At 41.2% G+C, this 16,069-nt stretch overlaps 1 protein-coding gene across 3 annotated transcripts in view; it reads right to left on the reverse strand.

Annotated features, from left to right (window-relative positions):
• ELMO1 (engulfment and cell motility 1) overlaps positions 1 to 16,069 on the reverse strand; it is a 1,154,836-nt gene that overhangs the window by 927,810 nt on the left and 210,957 nt on the right. The gene's annotated exons all lie outside the window — the stretch shown is intronic.

Consider the following 16,069-nt stretch of genomic DNA (forward strand, 5'->3'; position numbering starts at 1 on the left):
GGGGCCCCAGATGCAACCCTTGGCTTGTCCCTTGCAACCACTGGCACTGGCTTTGCGACCCCTGGCCCCAGAAGTAGCAAAATCTGTGCCAAAAAGACTGCGTCAGCTAGTTCTCATGGGCACCGGTGCTCGCCCCTTATTGTCTGGCTATTTTGTATTCCACTGATTGTGAATAATAGTGCATTATTCAAAAATCAGTGTAATAAAAAAATGAAAGCACCAAGATCTCTGATGCAGATGATGCAAGTAAAACATTTTTTAAATGCATGTTGTGTGGATGCTTATGGGCAAGTGTGCTTGTGTGCAAGATAGTGTGTATTTACGTGTATGTGTCTGTGTCTGTATCTGTGAGCATGTGTAAGTAAAAGTGAGTCAGAATCAGTGTCAGGTAGTGAGTGAGATTGCATGTCAGTGAGTGTGAGTCAGTGAATGCGTAAGAATGAGTGTAAGATAATGAATAAAATGGAATGGGTGCAATTAAGTAAGAATGACTGAGGGTGTGTGTGTGTGATTGAGTGAATGTAAGTGAGCATGGGTAAAAATGTGGTGTTTTGTTTGCCAGTCAGCCTTTTGCCCTGGCATACTGATGGCAATTCTTGACTTACAGAGGCACCCATGGAAGAATACTGCTGCTGGCATACTGGAGGCAATTGTTAGCATGACAGGAATCTGTGACAAAATACTGGCTATGGCATGCTGGAGTTAATTCTTGGCATGATGGTCACACTTGGTAAAATATTAGTACTAGCATAGCTGAAGCAGTTCATGGCATTGGAGGTACCCATCAAAAATGCTGGCACTAGCATACCTGAGGAATTTTTTGGCATGGAGGTACCCATGGCAAATTGATGGTGCTAGCTCGTTGAAGATACTTCCTGACATAATGGATGAAAACACTGGCATATGGGGAGGGAGCAACCATAACTACAGGGACCATGACGTATTAGAGGTACTTTTGACATTAGGTATGGAGATGCCATAAATTTTAAAAATTTTACACTGACAACTGTGGGCCATTTTGGCAAAAGGGAGGCATCCATGGCATCTGCGGGGCACACATGGTAAAACGCAGGCTCTGGCACTATCTATAGAGGTGATTTATGACATATGGGGGCATCCAGGTTTCATTGGCTTAAAACACCATGAAAGGACTTGAATATGAAAGTGCCCTTTCAGAGTCTGTGGTTGTTTTAGCATGTCTGTGTGAAAACTGTGCTTTTGAAAACACTATTTGACCCCATTTTGTTACAAATGTTCCTCAAGTAGTATCCCTCTGAGCACTCCTGGAAGAGGGCTGACTAAGTGCATTTCAGGGTAAGTATTACTTCCCAACAGTTTCAAATATGTCAGCAACCTAACGTGGTGGTTCCTTACACAGACATTTCTCTGTATTGTGCTATAGTTATTGTGCAGTTATGGAACTTTAGTGGTGTCAATTATGGTGATATCTCCAGGTTTAAGGCCATGCAACATGACTTCCTGGGGATAACCAGGCTCAAACGTAATATGATGTCACTTCCTGTGATGTCATTAAGGTCAGACAGAGTGTGATCCCACTTACGCTACCTCTGGTATTTTGGTGACTCAACATCCATAATTGCCAACTAGCCCACTCCCAGGCTAGAAAGCATCTTTCCTTAAAGACCACATCCCCTCCGAATTTATCACTACCCTAAGAACCACAACAGACTGTGGCATCAACCAATGATTTAACCCAATGTAGAAGCATATAAAAATAACTCCACAGTTAATCAAGATTTACAAAGTGTAACTTTGTATGACATTTCTTTAGAAGCAGTAAATTGCTACAGAGTGGATTCCACAGTCTCTGGGACACCGGATTGCGCAAGGTTATTATGCTGACCTCTCCAGAGACAACATGGGAAGCACTATTTATATAATATTCAAACCGCTACCACTCACAAGCATCCAGCCATAACAAACTTGGGTCTCTATACTAACTCCCTTAGAGATGTTTGTGATTGTAGCCAGAAGTGCCTAATAATGCCAAACTGTCTTGATGAGGAACAGTGTGGCTAATATCGTCGTAAAACATGTGTTGGCTTCAAGTCTTGTACTATGAATAATTTCCGACCTCTGAAATAATTGACTGCATCAAGAGAGTTACCAAAAAAAGTTACTCTTTGAAAATCTTGGGGAACTCTTATGAGTTATTTTACTAATCCCAAGAAAAAAGCTTTGAAATAGGTCAAAGTTACTTGTTCATTTCAGTAAAATTTGGGGGTGGGGGGAATCTACAACATAAAGACACAGCAGTTGGTCCTTATTTGAGTTTATTTCCAGGCCTAGAATCAATGAACTATCTTTATGTCCATGATCTGCTCTAACCAGAGATTAATCAAAGAAACCAGAGGTTCTCAAAATGCAGCATATATGTGCATTCATGGATCCAGAAGAGCTGAGGGGGAGATGGGAGGGATTTAACGCTGTCAATGTTGCACTTCCGAGTTGTGAATTAGCCTTGGAAGGGACTGCTGTCCAAAACTGCAACCTCGAACAAGTACCATACCATGGCACCATTCCAAATCCCTTCATCATTCCTGCACTTTCACAAAGGCTTTGTGAAACCCCTTCTCAAGTAGCCTCACTTTAATAAAGCTCGAATATGATAAGATGCTAACCTTGAGACATATGCAAACTAAGGGGGTTATTCCAACTTTGGAGGAAGTGGTAATCCGTCCCAAAAGTGACGGTAAAGTGACGGATATACCACCAGCCGTATTACGAGTCCATTATATCCTATGGAACTCGTAATACGGCTGGTGGTAAATCCGTCACATTTGGGAAAGATTACCACCTCCTCCAAAGTTGGAATAACCCCCTAAATGAGGTTGAGGCAAGTATACATTTGATTCCCTTCACTCGTTCAACAAAGTAGGTAATCATTTCCTGAATTAGGGCCAGTTAAGTGCTAGTGGAAAACATCTTTCAAAAGGAAACTGTTAACCAGTAGACATCTGTTTGTGGCATGTAGTGCTGGAAAAAAAAAAAAAAAAAGTACACATATGTTGGAAAAGTTTAACAATATGAGCTAAGTATAATACTCCCAGAACGCTTTCCGATTAGATGCAAAAGTTTGCAGAAGCTTGTCAGCAAGAGTGATGAGCCTCTGCTTTCAAAATAAAACGTCCAGAAAAAAATGCAAGTAGGAAAAAAAACGTTTCGTTAATATGACATTTTAGGTGCTATTTCTTTGAAGAGTCATTTGCTAGTACTTCCAAAAAGTATTCCTAATGGAAAATCAGTGTAACCATTTTCAACAAGATTATGGGAAGGATGAAAATAAACAAGCACTGGCAAAGCCATCCGATCCAACATTTTTTTAGGAGTTTTTTTTTTATTTAGTCAATGCATGTCTTATTTTGACATGGCTTTTTTAACGCTTTGTTGTTGTGGGAGCTGCCAGGCCCTCATCACTGAAACAAACACTGGCAAAAAGAAATAAAGTTTTCGGTCTCAAAGAGCACTCATTGCCACCTGTGGCGTAACAAAAGCCCTGCAGCCCTCCTACACAGGGCCCCCTCAGCACACCACCTGCCCTGAGTTAGTCTGATGTGGGGCCCCTCCATTTTCTTTGCAGGGAGGCCCCCCCTCTAATTTCGTTAAGCCATTGATTGCCACAGTAGTTCCTGGCATTGAACAAAACTACTTTGTGTGCCAATATGCTCACTGTGGAAGAGCACAATGTGACCACTCACAGTAAAGCCACCCGATAGAGAAATGGAGGTTTAATAAAAACAAAATGTCTTTGTTAATACCAGTCCTAATTAGGGACCTAATTCTTAAAGAAAGTCACAAAAGTGCACCCATGGTATATGTCTTGGAATATGTGGCTTTCATGAATTCACCAGAACTTAGACGTAGACCAGGAAATCATACTCCTAGAAAATATTTGCAAACTGTATTTTAGCATGAGCAAATATGCATGTGTAGATTTGCTCATGTGAAAATCTGTTGAGCGTTTACAAGTTCACTTTCCCTCCAACCACTTTTTTTCCCAACCCTGGAAGAACTTCTACTTCTGCCATTGACAGGAGTAAATTTCCAACCTTTCTCATTAACATGAAAGTAGGTTTTCAATCTCAAAGGTATTCCAACCCTAGAACTATTGCTTACTGCTTCCTCCAGCCCCAGTATGTAGAGCTGCGGAGAGGTGGCAAAATAAGGACATTAATGCAGCCACTAAAAAGACAACTTTCCATGAAAGATATTGCAAAGAACAGTAGTGCATGGGTTCAAACATTGGTCTCCATGTGTCTAGTAAGGACAACATTAAGGTTCCATACTGGAGCTGGGGGAACCCTGGGTGGAGTAATCCTCCTAAGTCCTTCCATAAATGCTTTAATTACAGGAATTCTGAACAAAGAAATATGTTTGTTTTTTTGTTTGGAGGTAAGCAGCTATAGATGCTAAATGAAGTCTAATAGATAAATATGCTAAATTTGCCTTTTGTAAATGTAACAGATAACACTATCTTAGCTGTAGGTTTACGTGCCTCTCTAAGAATGTCCGTACATTCAGAGGGAAGTTATAAATATCCAAACTATAACTTCATGAGCCATATCGCAAGATTGAGTGTTTTGGGGTCTGGATGTCTGGTTTGACCTCGCTTTTGAGTCAAAAGATCTGGTCTGTTCCTAAGTGTCTGGTGGGGAACCACCAACAGATCCAACAGTGTTGTGTACCAAGGATGACGTGCCCATGTGGGGGCTACAAGGATCATGGTGAGTGAGGTTTGTCTGAGTTTGCGAACCAGAAATGGAATGAGTGGGAGAGGCAGAACAGCGTGAGCTAATATCCCTGACCAATTCATCCATAGACCATTGCCCTTGGACTGAGGGTGTTGTTATCTGAACACAATGTTTTGGCATTTTGAATTTTCTGTGGTGGCAAAGAGATCCATTTCTGGTGTTCCCCACAGATGAAAGGATTGGTGAAATACTTATGGGTGAAGTTTCCATTTGTGGACATGTTGCTGCATCCTGCTTTGGAGGTCTACAAACTGATATTCTGCCAGTAACTGAAGGTGATTGTGAATTACCCATTTCCAAATTGTCTGCGCTAGAAAGGACTATTGAGAGGAGTGCCCCCCCCCCCTTTCTGCAGATAATACATAGTTGTCATATTGTCTGTACGGACTAGAACCACTTTGTGGGAGAGTTGTGGGAGAAATGCTTTGAGCGCTAAAAAGACTGCTAGTAACTCCAAGTAATTGATGTGATAAGTTTGTTGAATGGGATCCCATCTGCTCTGTATTGTAAGGTTGTTGAGATGAGCTCCCCAGCTTATCTGTGATGCATCTGTAGTGAGAGTGATTTGAGGCACAGGGTCTTCAAAGGGCCGCCCCTTTGAAAGGTTGGAGAGATTCTACCACTGAAGAGAGCGGTGAGTCTGGAGGTCCAACAACACTTGATCCTGAAGATGACCCTGTGACTGAGACCACTGACGAGACATACACTGCTGTAATAGAGGCATGTGTAGTCTGGCATGAGGAATGATGGCAATGCAGGAAGCCATCATCCCTAATAACTGCATCACTAGTCTCACTGTGTAAGTGTGGTTCTTTTATAATTGAGAAAGAAGGTTTTGGAAAGTTTGAATCCATGCGGAGTTTGAATATGCCAACCCTGAGTGAGTATTGAGAATTGCTCCCAGATAAGGCTGTATCTGTGAAGGTTGGAGATGGGATTTGAGAAAGTTGATTGTAAATCCCAGAGTGTGTAGAAGGTATACTGTGTACGGAGTAAGCTTCTGACATTGTTGGATGGTATTGGCTTTCATGAGTCAATTGTCCAAGTATAGATAAATGTGAATATGTTGTCTTCTGAGGGATGCAGCCACTACCCCTAAGCATTTTGTGAATACCATGGGAGCGGTTGTTACCCCGAATGGTAGAACCTTGAATTGATCATTTTTCCCGCAGTTAAAAATCTGAGATCCAGAATTGCTCTTAATGACCCGTCTTTCTTTGGTTTAAGGAAGTTTAGGGAATATACTCCTAACCCTTGTTGAGACAGGGGAACTGGTTGTATAGTCCCTTTGAGAAGAAGGGACTGTACCTCTTCTTTCAAAAGAATGAGATGATCATGTGAGAATTTGTGAACATGGGGGAATATTTGGTGGACTGGAAGTGAGTTCTAGACAATAACCATGTTGGATAATTGATAGAACCCATTGATCTGTAGTGATATGGGACCATTAGAGATAGACATTTGCTAGTCTTCCCCCACTGGAGAGGTGTGTGCTGTGAGAATTTGTAAGAAGTCACTGTCTTGTACTTGAGGCAGAACCTCTAGAGACACCTTCTCTCTGCCTCTATTATTTGCGCCCGGTAAGAGCCTCTGAAGGAACTTCTATTGTAAAAACGTGTTACTTGCTTGGTTTGGGAGGTGGAGGGCTGCTCGGTAGAGGATGTCTGGAAACCGCCCATAAACTGTTGCCTACGTAAATTACCCCTGCTTAGTGTAGTTAAGGCCCCCATAGCTTTAGCTGTTTCTGAATCTTTTTTCAGCTTGCCAATGGTGGTATCAACCTCTGGGCCAAATAAGTGTTGTTTATTGAAAGGCATGTTCGGAACTGCCTGTTGTATTTCTGGCTTGAAGCCTGAGCACCTCAGCTAAGCATGTTTTCTATAATAAGACTGGTGTTTACACCACGTGGTGCTGTATCTGCTGCATCAATGTCACATCTAATTGAATTGTTTGAGATGGCCTGCTCTTCTGAGGCTATCTCCTGACCCCCTTTTTGATGTTCCTGTGGAAGATACTGGAGCAGTTCCTCCTTTTTGCCCCAGTGTGCCCCATCATACCTTGGCAGAAGTGCCTGAGAATTTGCAATTCTCCAACGATTATCATCTTGTGCAGCTACTGTTTTGCCTGCAGCATCCAGGTTTTAGCTCTCCTTATCAGGAGGAGGAGGATCTCTTGTGGACTGGCTATTAGCACATTTTCATGCCACACTTACTACTATAGAATCAGAGGTAGTAGTGATTTTAGGAATGTTGGATCCAAGGGTGCTGCTTTGTACGTTTTTTTGACTCTTGGTATAATAACTCTGGCCCTAACAGGTTCCTTGAAGATCCCTGTGGCATGTCTAAGCATATCTGCCAGCATGGTTAGGAACTGACTCTCTGTATGAGTGTTGGTTACTGTATCAAAGAGGAAATCCTCTTCGATACGGTTGGTGTGCCTATGTATATTATGGTATGCTACTGCCCTTGCAATAACCTGATTGTATTGCTGTTGCATCCTCAGTGGGTGATTGCCTTGCTGGACATAAATCAGGGTCATTAGAGTATGGGATCTGAATCATATAAATCCCATAGACCTACCCCCTGTGGAACAACACCTAAATCATTTCCATGAGGTGATGAATACCCTTGTGGAGAGAATTGTGGCTGTATTAAAGATGTAGGAGATTGTGGTGGTGGTGGAGTAGGAGAAAGTTCAGGAGAGTGAGGTGGAGAAGGCTGAGGTTGATCTTAAGCCTTGTCTTTCTCCTTGGAAACATTTTAGGAGGAGGAGCAGTGACCAGTGTTTCTTGAAAGGTAAGTCTCCTTTTAATTGGGATGGCAGGAGATGCAACTATTTTCTCTGTTCCCTTTTGTATATGGATCTTTAGTTGATGAGCATCCATTACTTCTAAAATAGGCTCCACTGGCAAAGTCCCTTCAGATGAAATAGTGGGGTCTTTGGAAACCAATATCCTCGGTCCCAAAGTTTTCGGAATTGAAGCTTCTTTTTGAACCAGTGTCGGCTCCAAAGCTGATGTTCAATGCTTCTTTTTCAGAGCCGAAGTGCTTGAATCAAATGTATTTTTTGTATCGTACCATGGCCAGAAGGCAGTGGTGGACTGATGACCAGCTTGGAAGTCTTTTTGAAAGTTTTTATGTGCAAAGATGGGGCTGGTGTACTCAGTATTGTGCTGCTGGATTCGACTGGCTTCGATGTCAGAATTGACGTCTGACTCAGAGTCTCGGATCAAAAGGGCTGTCTGATGTCTGATTTCCTCTTGTGCATGTTCCTCTCCGAAGATATAGGGAGTGTCTTCCAGTGTTTTCGACACCATCTCTAATCGATGTGCTCTTCTGTCATGGAGAGTCTTTTTAGAGTGAAAAGATCTACAAGCATCAAAGTTTTCCTCTTTATGTTCCGGTGACAAGCACAAGTTACACACCAAGTGTTGCTCTGTGTATGGGAATTTGGAGTGGTATCGAAGACAGAACCTACACAGAGTTAATTTCATTAGCCCTCCATTTTTCGACAGCACTTGACAGAGTAGGCCCAAGAAGGGCGTGGATGCCCCTAAGGGCATTGAACCGACCCCGACGCTGAGAATTGGATCAATTAGTTTAAGTAAGGAAACACACGATCAAAATACTATATCGTCGTCGGAAGAAAGACGGAAAGGAAAGTTTGAAAGAGACCGAACCGAGATCCACAGGAGTGAGAGGAAACACGTCCCAACCTGACGGCGGAGAGAAAACAATCTAACAAAGGACTTGATGAAGCAGATATGTTAATTAAAATTATTAATGAGTGTTTATTTTTCTACATTCATTTTCTCTACAATTTATTATTATACAAAATGCATAATGTGCACGTTTGAAAATGTGCCCACAGAGAGGGACTACCAAAATTCATGAATTATATCAAAATGACTAAAAATATGTGAAAATGTTGAAAATGCGTAATAATAATGGAGTAATATGTCATATTGAGCTATATAACGTATGTTTTACATTATACTGTAGAGTTAACTTAGCCGAAGTTGTGGCCTAGTTTTTGCCAGGCCTCATGCAGAAGCGGAATAATCATGCAATGTAGAAAGCTGATGTGTTGAACTGACCATGAACCACTTGTGTGAATAAAATTTGCTTAGCTAGAATATTATGCAATGAACCAACGGACAGGAGATGAGGGACTAGAGTATGTAACTAATTCAGTGTAAAGCAGACAAGATGTACTTTCCCAGGACTCGAACAATAGAGACACTGACTGGAGAAGAAGATGCAACATTTTTGATGGAGAACCATTCAACACCCTGAGAACGGCCTAATATTAGAATTCATAGATTTATAAATTAAACATTATTGGACAGCGTCACATATGGTGACTAATTGACCAATTCGGTTTTGGGAGATAGGCTGGGTAACTATAAAATGACATTTCATGACAAAGGGGAAAAACGAGAGAACTGATGGGGAGATGTTAGAGGCAGATGATCGGGAGAGACCTTTTGCTGAAACTGATGCGAGACTTTGTCATTGGGCTCATGCTCTTGAGAGCCTGATGCTTGCTGATCGATAATTGACCTGAAGACGAAGACTGACTTTGTTGCTGATCCATACTGTGGATAGGTAGCTATGACAATGTGACTGATTGACTTTTGTGCCTTTTCTTTCTAGGTATCAACTGCGCTGTTTTATAGTTTTTTTCTCCTAGCTAGATGATTTTCAAAATTCATGTTCTAAACTGTTTTCGCATGAAGTTCCACATGCCAATGCTAATCTGGTTTATGTAGGGTTCCTATTCTGAGATGTTGACATATACGGTGACAAATGATTGATGGACTGATTTGCTGAACTCTGCTATTCATGTTAACACATTCTTCTTTATTGGCTTATGTTGAGGCATTAGAACACATGTTTTCTGAAGTTCTGATTAGGTTATGTTATTGGTGGTCACTAATGAATTTATTTTGAGTGAATAAAGTTGAATTAACCTTATGACTTAGTATTGTAACTAATAGGGAAATAAAATTGATAAAATGGATAATTGAGTTGTGGTTATTCATGAGATGTTGACGTTATTCACTGCTGATTAATGTTTTTGCTTATTGGTTATTGATTCATGTATCAATTATTGATGGTCCACGATTACTACATAGCTAGGATACTCCATGCGAATCAAAAGGTTCATCGACCTATACGCGTCCCTTTGTAACTTTACTTACTAAGGACCAGGCGCGCTTGCAGACTCTATGCCCATGCGCACTATTCCCGAGAGGAGGTGTCACTCGATCTCGTGACTCAAAGATTCTTCAAGCAAAAACAACTTGCAACACTCCGAGCCTAAAACTAGATGGTGTGCTTATGAAAATAATGAGTATCTGCAGCCACACATGCCATCGAACATCAGATTAAAGTCTCACAAATTTTGTTAGAAAAGCAAAGCCAGGAACAAAAGTAACGTGCTAGCTGAGGTGCTCCAATTATGCTGCAGCGATTCCAGAAAAACTATTTGCGGCTATCTGCAGCATACTACATTAACTTTTTACAAATTAATTCTATAGGAACAGGCTTGCTGGTGAAATATATGTGAACATTTACCATTTCATTTTAGACCCACTTTGCCACAGAGGCCACAATTTCATGGGAATGTGTTAAATAATTCAGAGAGCCAGATAACAGTGTTTCTTTTATTTAATGGATGTGTGAGGTGTTTCGGCAATGAGTGCGTGAAGACTGTGAGAGATAACTGAATATTACCAGACTGAAAAATTCACAAGAATTTGTCTGTAATACACTAACATTCATAGAGATACTAGAAAGTCCAATATCCTTTGTAAGCTTGATGGCGTAAGGCCCTCCGCCAACCCCCATGACAATGTTGCCGATACGGAACTAAATAACAAAAGAGAACATGGTAGTTAACACAGAGAGTGGAGCATCAGACAATGAAAACAATTCTGCCCACAAATGTTTACATATAGCTCCTTCCTTCAGACAGAGGTACTATTGGATTATGGATACATTGCTGGACAATTTTTTTACTTGTATGGGTTTGTTATGCAAAGGCAGCAAACCTAGCACTGACATGATACAAAAGATGCAAAGAAACAACTCATCAACCTTGTCTTTTGTGCAAGATCCTTTCCAGAAAGGAATTTCAAGAACACTTTGGTGACACACAAGTGAGAGTCACTAACTCAAAAACATTTTAAAGTGGTATTTAAAGAAGAACGAATGTGTGCCAAATATTTGCATGATGCAAGTAAAGAATATATGCTTACAATTCCTGTGAGGTCTCCGGGCTGGATAGTAAGTTGGCTAGCCAATCAAAATATTTAGGAATTGTTGGAATACCTTGTACTTAACATTATATACATATATATGTATACACACACACACACATACATATACACACACACTATATATAATGAAAAAGCATGAGTTAAAGGGGCATTATAGTTAGGTACAAACGTTATTTAAAACTTACTGTTTTAAACTAACAAAACCACAGAAATTCACCAGTTATGGTTATCTCAACTATAACTCGTGCCCTAAAATAACTATAACTCCCACCCCCCATGCACTGTTGTCATGAGTTAAGTCATTTCAGATGTTGCAGCAATGTTGTCAATGAGGTCACAGAACCTGCCACGAGTGGCGTGATATGTGAGGTAATTAGCAGTGCATGGGGAGGGTAAGAGTTCTAGTTACTGTAGGGCATGAGGTAGTGTTACTTGAGATATAGGCCCTCATTACGACCCTGGCGGTATAGAACCGCCAGGGCCGCGGCAGCACCGCCGACAGGCCGGCGGTGCCCCGCGGGGCATTCTGACCGCGGCGGCTTAGCCGCGGTCAGAGAAGGGAAACCGGCGGTCTCCCGCCGGTTTCCCGCTGCCCCCAAGGAATCCTCAAGCTGCGCCGGCTTGGGGATTCCGACTCCCCCTCCCGCCATCCAGTTCCTGGCGGTTCTCCCGCCGGGAACCGGATGGCGGGAGGGGGAGTCGCGGGGCCCCTGCAGTGCCCATGCCAACGGCATGGGCACTGCAGGGGCCCCCGTAAGAGGGCCCCAAAATGTATTTCACTGTCTGCATAGCAGACAGTGAAATACGCGACGGGTGCAGTAGCACCCGTCGCACCTTCCCACTCCGCCGGCTCGATTACGAGCCGGCATCCTCGTGGGAAGGGAGTTTTTCCCTGGGCTGGCGGGCGGTCTTTTGGAGACCGCCCGCCAGCCCAGGGAAAAACTCATAATACCCTCCGCGGTCTTTTGACCGCGGAGCGGTATTATGGAGGGCTGGATTCTGGCGGGCGGCCTCCGCCGCCCGCCAGAATCGGAATGAGGGCCATAGTTATCACCTAACTATAACATCCCTTCAACCTTTGTTTTTTTCAGTGACTTGCTAAGGGATTTTTGTTTTATGTAAAGTAAGATATTATTACAGTTCTTAACTAGAATGCCCCTTTAACCTTTGTTTTTTCATTGAAATGCTAAGGATTTTTTTTTAATGTAAAATAACAATTCATAACTATAACGCCATTTTAAGCTTTGGTTTTCTCAATGAACGTCTATGATTTTTTAACTTACACCATAAGATGTTAATCACCATGCACGGTGTGGGTTGGGAGCCCTAACCGCAGTGCACGGCCATAGACAGCACGTGGTACGGTGTAGAGCCTGGCCTACGCAGCACCCCTGCACCCAGCCCCTGCAGGCTTACCATGTGATGCTACAATATTAAGGTTGTTATTTTAAGTAAGTCAGACTTACTGAACTATAAAAGGAGGACATATTGGCTTTATTAAGGGGTCAGCAGATCAACATATATAAAACAGACCTATCACTTAACTTGCCAAAGAAATTTCTTAGGCAATCTTCGTAATGTAAATACAGAGATCTTACCACAGGTGAGTGGAATAGGTTGTGGGGTAAAGGATTTTCTGAATGAGATAATTTCGTTTGTTAGAAAGTGTGCCAGGGTTCATGATTATAGTATAGGCATGGGGCTAAAAAGGTTATCTTGAACATACAGGACATTCGAATTAATAAAAGTACAGCCTTCTTGACTGACATACCTTAACTGACTTGTGCACTGATGCCAAGATTACAAGCTCGTTATCTAAAAGCAAGCATGTGCTATAACCCTTAATTTAATATTCTGAAGAATGTCACTGAGGTACATGAACAAATTCCAAGCATCTTATTAGGCGCTCACAAACGTTCTATATCAAGGTATATGATAAGGGATTCTGGTCTACAGTGACAACAGATGCTCTTAAACGGTTTCAGATTTCACAATCAATGTATCTCATCGAGTTACATGTATAGATGAATTATATAAAAAAACATGATCAAAGCAGGCGGACAACAAGGTAATCAATTGTATTGAGCAAACTGCATTATTTGGTATAGAGCGCATCTGAACAGGAAAGGCCTCACACGCTCCCTTCCAGCGTGGGATTGAGATAACTATCCTGAACCTCTGCCCAAGCTACTGGACCACCTGACAATTTCTTCTTTCCATCCTCTTTTTTTACTGACTCCTCCACAACTTTGTTAGACTTGTAGTGAGGCAGTATTTTGGCCTCAAGCATCTAAAAAGTTAAAGCAATACAAAGTCCCCTCACTGCACTGTTTGATAGTAAAAGAAAACATTTTGCAAATCTTTTGCTCCTGCAAAGTAACTACTCACAGGATATACTATCATGCAAAACAATCAGGTGTGCACTAGTGCAAGTATACACATGTGATTAATAATAATATTTCTGTGCCTGAATATTGGCATGAAGATGGTTAGCATCAGTGTGTCTTAATTGTTTATACAGCTGTTTTTGAACTCATGTTGCAACTCTTCATTGGGAGACCTTGCATAAATTGAGAATCGATCCATTCTTGCTTTAACTGATCCAGGCTCTGCATACCAATTCATAAGTAAGAGTGTTGGCAGGAGGTGGCAGAATGCAGCCTTTAAAGATTTAGAATAAAAATCTTTCTGGCCTCCATATTTTTCAACTTGCATATTTTAGACCTGTTGAGGGAAGGGAAACAATTTATATATGTTACACTTAGTTTCACATGAAAATGGGTATTGTGTATGGAGACAATATAATATTGTTAGCAATGATAAACAACTGCAATATCAGTTAGCTTTGGAATCCTAAACACTGACGATCTGTTTGGAACACAGGACCCAATTTATACACCTATTTGTGCACCTATATGGAACCAACATCCTAATTCACAAAGCTATTTGCACACTTAATTGTAACTAGATGCCCACAAAATAGCATTTTCAAGAGCAAAACCCTGCTCCAGATTCAGGGATCCGAATAGTGGTATGTTGTTTGCAAAGATTTAACACACTTAAAATGCCGCCAGTGTGAAAAAAATTTAAGCCAACAGAAAACTTCCAAGACATTAAAATATTGTTTGTGTTAGGCAATCTAAGGACAAATAATTCTTGGCTTTAAAACAGCCATTCCACACCCCTCAACCATCAATAGGCTAAGACCTGGAAGGTTGCTTTCCCAATGTACCATTGCCATCTACTCACAGGAAGGGAGGTACTCCAGAAAGAAACAGCAGGAGGGAAGAAGAGGTATCCAAGACTGTTAAAGTATCTTTTTTTTTTAAATACATCAATATCTATTATATCACATAATAAAAAGGAAGGCAAATTTTCCAAAGACAGAAGAGAAATTTGATGGCAGCTCAGACCCTTTTATGGAGGTAGACATGCTTCTTTCAGGAAGAGGATATTGTTAAACACGTAATCAGGCACATATGTGCTCCTGAGAGGCACAGCTTTTTTACAATACAGCTATTTCGCAATCTATGGAAAGAAGCAATAACCAAAATATCAAAATCGTGACCAGGGGTGCATATTTAAAGGATAAGAGTATAGCACATGTGCTACAAATTTGCAACCAAGTCTGAATGTGTTACAGCTAGCCTGCTTTCTCAAATCAGCCCTTTTGCAGCTAATGTACGTGAGGTGCAGCACATTGTACTTGGCAGTGTGCATTTGCCCTGCCCATGTCTGGCCTCCAGAGGGTTGTAGTTAGCATTCACATCACTCTTAGTGTCTGTCCTTTTAATGTTTAGATATTATAATGGTTGCCACCTTGTACAGAAAACTCCAGAAACAAAGGATTTGCCGTCCTAGGAATTCTGCAATCCTCCGACTCACACTCAGGGCAATGCAGTAATAAGTCTATATTTACACACAGGCCAATTGAACAGAAAGGAACATCTGGCAGCAGATGTGCCCATGTGAATTGTTTTTCTAAAACCCCTACCTTCTGAAATTTGACACCATTTGGTAAATATTAAGTTGAAGTCTTCCCCTTGATAACACTATCAAATGAGTAGAAACATGGTGTAAGCAAAGGCCACATTTCAAAGAAGTCAAGCAAATTAAAAAGGAGTTAGCCTGTGGAAAGGATGATGACCGATGCAAAATTATCCAAGGATCAAAGTGCCAAATTCTAACTTGAATCACCTACCCTTCCTTGGGTGTACACCCCTGATCGATTTTAAACCACGACAGTGCAACGACCATTTTTAATTTAAAAACAAATCCTTTTCATACAAGCTTTGGAAATCTCAAATATTTTAAACACAGAAATACATCCTAACTTGGCAATCCATATCTGGGAAAAGATAACTCTATACAAACACTAGCTAGAACTTTAATTATTAAATCAAAAGTTAGACGAGCATATAAAAAACATAAATGCCAACTGATTGAAAGCATATTATTGGCATGGGTCAAACATACCTCGGAAAGGAATACTGGACATTCAGAAAGGGTTCACAGCGCCCTACGTTTACAAATGTCCTTTTATTGAAATCCTCTCTCGTTTCAACTCTCTCGAAATGCTGTTCTCACTATGTGTGTTTTACATTAACAGTTTTCCATATTGGAACAACTGCATTGATCCACCCACTGATCTTTGCAAAACACAACAAGCATTTGCAATGCAATGGGTCTCGCGTTTGCTCGAGTTAGAGCTATTAACTTTGTAAATTCCTAAATGGACTTTTCTTCCCAAATAAATTGAAAATTAAAAGTAAAACAGTCGACATAAACGAGGCGTTTGAAAGAGCCACGGCCGCCGTGAGCGCGAAAAGAGACACCAAAGGAAAAAGAAGTTCGCTAGCACTAGCAGTCAAAAGTATTCACAAACGCACAGTTATCCATGTAACAGGTTCGATAGCCAAGGCAGTAACAAACCTGACTCAGGGAGGGACAGACGTAAAGCATTTATCCAATTAGAACAATGGATTTTTGAGAGGCAAGCCCCTGAATGAGTAAT

Source organism: Pleurodeles waltl, chromosome 2_1 (assembly GCF_031143425.1).
Source record: "Pleurodeles waltl isolate 20211129_DDA chromosome 2_1, aPleWal1.hap1.20221129, whole genome shotgun sequence".
NCBI classification, from domain to species: Eukaryota; Metazoa; Chordata; class Amphibia; order Caudata; family Salamandridae; genus Pleurodeles; species Pleurodeles waltl.